Raw genomic sequence first — 4,891 nt, 5'->3', positions numbered from 1 at the left:
TAATCCAGAAGGAGTCTGAAATCGATTTATGCTTCGTCTTGAGCACAGGAAATATCAAACCCCAGGCACAAACTTTCTCTGGCATTTAGATGGGTGAGATAAAGTTAAACCATATGGATTTTGTGTGGCTGGCTTCTTACGACGTAGACTTTGGCTAGAAGTTGGTTCAACCAATGACAACCCGAATGTTATCAGTGATTTTTTTCTAAGCACTGTCCAGCAGTTAGGTGGAGTACCTAGGGCTGCTCGCACTGATAAAGGGATAGGAAACATGCAAGTTTCCATTATTGAAAGGCTATTAAGGCATAATACCAGTGAGGATTTAGCAGGCGATAAGAGTGTTGTTCAAGGTAAAAGTAGTGCAAACTGAAGAATAGAGGCCTACTGGTCAAAGTTAAGGCAAGGTGCAGGCTGCTGGTGGATAAACGTGTTTAAGGATTTAAGAGATTCTGGCGCCTTTGGATATTGATCCATTGCATAAAGAATGTTTAAAGTTTTGCTTTATGTCTGTTTTACAAAAGGAACTTCACTCTATTGTAGTATTGTGGAATGTCAAGAAACTAAGAGTTGACAAAAATGCAGATGTTTTAGGAGGAAAGCCAGACGTAATGCACTTTGTGCCTTAAGTATATTCGACCTACAGCTATCTTGTTGATGTCAAACAAGAAGATGTGGAAGCTTGCAAAACTCTTTTCCGAACACAGCCAGAGATTATTCACAGGAGTTTTAGGAGCTTGTGGGCGATATAGTCCCCAACCACAGCAGAGTTTAATGCTTTTTATAAAAGTAACAGACCTAACGGTTTTTTAAATATTTTGTAACTGACGATGATGTTTGTAACATCGAAACATGTCTTCAAAATTAAAAAATGTCGTAACTTTCTTAAAGTAACAGATCATGTGAAACAGTTATTATGTTCCATTTCACTTCGTTCATTTTAGCATGCCTGTGCATTCACCTTTTTACCCAAAATCCTGTGGAGGGTCACAAATGTAAATTATTTTGCACTTTAAACTCATTGTAAAAGCAGAAAACAAGAATATTACAGGTTGTAGCATGGATGCTCTAGCAGAGTAGAATGAGTTTATTCTCACAGATATAAAAAACCATGTGTTACAATTCTTAATAAATCGACTACCAACAAACTAATCTTCTTAACATCCAATATAGGAATAAGCATAAACAGAAAACTAACAACATCGTCAACTCTAAATTTTTACAAAAATAAACGTGAGCAAGAGGTGAAATTAAATCGATACAAACCTAAAGCCTTAAGTGTTTTGTAATTTCCAGACCCTTTTGAACATCTTTTGAACATAAATGTGCTTAGCGACATCAGTCTTCCAAAGGCTGTGAAGTTTTAACAATCTATCTGAAATAGAGTTACCACTATGATGTACGACCGAAGTAATACCACCTGATCTAACCCTGTGTAAACCATAACATTTCGCATCAACTCCTAGCTCTTTCATACAAGACTTGAATACTTCTCTACACCTGGAATAAGACAACTTAGAACTGTTTAAGGAAAAGAAATTACTCTTTTCATAATAAATTAAACGTCTAAATAGGGGAAGGTTTGATTCAAAACTAATACCAGCTGCCTTTATGTACTTCTTTACCAAATATACAGGACAATATTTCTGTTAATGCTTTTTATGATACATGCATGGTTCACGTCAGTCTTGCTACGGGGGATGAAAAGTTTAACTGACGAGGCAGAATGTTGTGGAAATAAGCTTGTTTAAAGAATACCGATCAGAAACAACCTCAAGACCGGCAAACACAAGTTCCGTAATTAGTGATATTTGATACTTTTTTATAATTTTAATTATTTCTCTGCAAGTAATTACACAAGCAAGGCAAATAATACCTCAAATGAAAGAGAAAGGATAAAGCTACAATGAAGAAAAATTTTGGAGCCTACAAGTTGTTGCTACTTTACTAATACATTAATTTATGCATGGAATTTGCATACATTATAATACAATAAAGAGCTGCAGTAATCAAACGGCCTTCAGGGAACGAGGCTAACATGTGACATACCAAAAGAAAAATGTTCCCTATCCTATGGGACAGGAATAAGTAATGAATCCAGAACAATAGATTGAATTCATGAATTCTTAACAACCCCAAAACTTGGGGTACACACTTAAATTGGTGTGAAGTTGTCATGATACTGTGGAATTCACCAGTTAGGCAATTAATGTTTCTTGAATCGCAAGAGTTTTAAAAGAAAACAAGCAAGTCCTCAGCAAGCAAACGGAAATGGAAAGAAACCATTTCAGAGTCGACTGTCAAAAGCCAGTGAATAAGAATCACGCTAGAGTTAGAAATCACAGACATACTATAGCTCGTGATGTGACAGATCGTCCTTGTCGGTTCAAGGTCAAACAAGGAGTTCTATTGATGTACTCTTTTTATTCCACTTTATCTATGAAAACGAGATCATTTACATTTTGATGTATTTCATTGAAACATGCCAGCTTGGCTTAGAACCAGAATCGGCTGGAAAGGACAAACTTCAAACAAGATCTCCAACAAATTTCTCAAAACACAAGCTGGTGATGTTTCTCCTTACTTTTATGAGAACTCATTGCGATTACATGTTTAGAACATAAGTGCAAAATCGAAAAACAGTAAGGCACGCGGAGTAAAAAACCTTCTTGTTCCCTCCCATTTTAACGCCAAACAAAACAGCAACAGATCGATTATTTCTGTCCAAAAAGAGTACAGATGATTGTTATGTAATTCCAGTTAATAAAAATTCGAGTTCCATTCCTGAACAAAGGAAAAATCGACTAAGCCACTTTTTAGAACTATGCATCCACTTGAAAGAACTCATCCATAGAAATAACAAACAGTTTAGTGTCCAAGAAAAGAATTTGTGCAGTAACTTTAAGCTATTACTGGTGTACCGTTTTGTCGTTCTCGTTCTCTTTCTCTCTTCTTTCATTTCTGTTCTTCTGTCAAAGGCCGTCCAGGCATCTTGCAACCTTAGTAGATTAAAAATTAAAAATCTTAATACATACTAAAAACTGCAATTCAAGGCAAAAAGCATCCCTAAAGAAATTAAAAATAAACAGTCAGCCTTCAGTTTCTATCCCTCCAATGCTTGACTTGAATAACTACGTAGCCACCAGTGTGTCCTGACCACGGCTATATTATGTCAAACCTGGATTGAACCCAGTGAAAAATGCAAGAAAAATGTATTTTCCAAATCGTACATGAAGAGCATCGACTGTCAAGATCTTTTGTTGACGTAGCATGGCTGTGTAGCGGCGTTGAGCCACAGAAAGAGTGCGAGTGTGTGACCTTGCTTGAACCTGCGATCCAATCAAGAAGTAGTCACTGGTCAGCCGTCATCTTAATTAAAAAAAACAGGTGACCTCGATAAGGTGCAACTTGAGCCCGCGATATGGTCTCATCATACTGGTCAGCAGATACCTTGTTTCGACAGGTGTCACTTGACCATCAAAGCTGTATGCTGTAAACTAGCTACAGTGTGAACTGGAGTATTACCTCCTTGATGAGCATTGGCCTGGTCACATTGGCATACAAGGAGGGGCGGATGTACGTATGGACGTTCATGACGTCATGGCTATAAAACCGAATTTTCTCGCATTGATGGGTTACCATATTTTCGTAACAACGGAGCTCTGCGCAGGCGAAAGATACAATAAACAGCTTCAGTAAATGAGAGGTCCTTGATGAACCAAAGGAAAATGTTCCCTATCATGTAGGAAAGATATCCTGAAAATTTTGCTGAAAAAGAATGACAATTTTTTTTGTAAATTGCCAAAAATGGAGTGAAATTTGATACTGGGACTATAATTTCTTTATTTCCTCACCCAGGAAAGTGAATACAGTATTGTGCAAAAGTAATGCAAACGAAATTCGTTGAAATTCGTCCTTTGTTCTCGCGAATTTTCCACCGATGTTTCGTAGGGTTTGAAGCAAAAAATTCACGATCTTTCTCGGAAATTCGAAGTAGCGAATTTTCGAGCTAACCAAACGAAAATTCTCGATAACGAAATTCGAATTAGCGAATTTTTGTGACATGAATCGGCGGCCGCCATCAACAACATCGCTGAACAAGCATATGTACGCGTAAATAAACTAAAGTCGTATCGAAAATAGATTCAATGATCTGAGAGTTAAATTGGCTATTTCCAATGATAAAAAAAAAATGATTGCCTCACACAACAAAAACTGCGATTGCTTCACAAGTATTGTATTGTTGGGCGCGAATTCTGTTAACGTGACAATGTTTACAGAAGCCCGCTTTTCCAAAACAAACAACCGAAAGTGAGACAGCACTTGTAGACAAAAGTTTATTTATAAAACACTACATTTCGCTTTGGAATCAAAACTCAAAAGCTCTCAAATGTCTTTTGCGTGGTTTTAGCCAGAGCAGTGCATGTCTCAATCCGTTCCAGAGGTCATGCATGCAGTCGTACAAAACAGTCTTTGGATGTCTTACCTTGTATACTGAATCCTTGCCGGGTTTAAAAGTAATAAGCTTGTTTCAAGTATTTTCTTCTTTCATATCGACTTTAAGCATCCACCTGGGAATGTTCGAGAAGAGCAAATGAAGAGGGAAATTCTGCTCAATTTTCGTTTCGAGGGAATTTTCCTTCGATAATTCGCGTAGTTGGAAACAATAGGCCTTGCGAATTATCATGACTTTTCGTTGAAAATTCGATATTTTTTTGTTGCACAATACTGTAGGTTCCCCAAAAATACACATTTCAACCAACAATCACCAACCCTGATGGAATGAGGGCTTCAGAACTGCATAAATTAGCATAACGTATAAAATGAAAACTCAAATAATGGCACAAATAAAGACCAGGCGATTTGAAATAAGCAGGGCCAAATGTTCTAAATG

The sequence above is a fragment of the Montipora foliosa genome, chromosome 2 (assembly GCF_036669935.1).
Source record: "Montipora foliosa isolate CH-2021 chromosome 2, ASM3666993v2, whole genome shotgun sequence".
Taxonomy (NCBI): Eukaryota; Metazoa; Cnidaria; class Anthozoa; order Scleractinia; family Acroporidae; genus Montipora; species Montipora foliosa.
The sequence above is the reverse complement of the archived record's forward strand: the minus strand, read 5'-3'. Positions refer to the sequence as shown.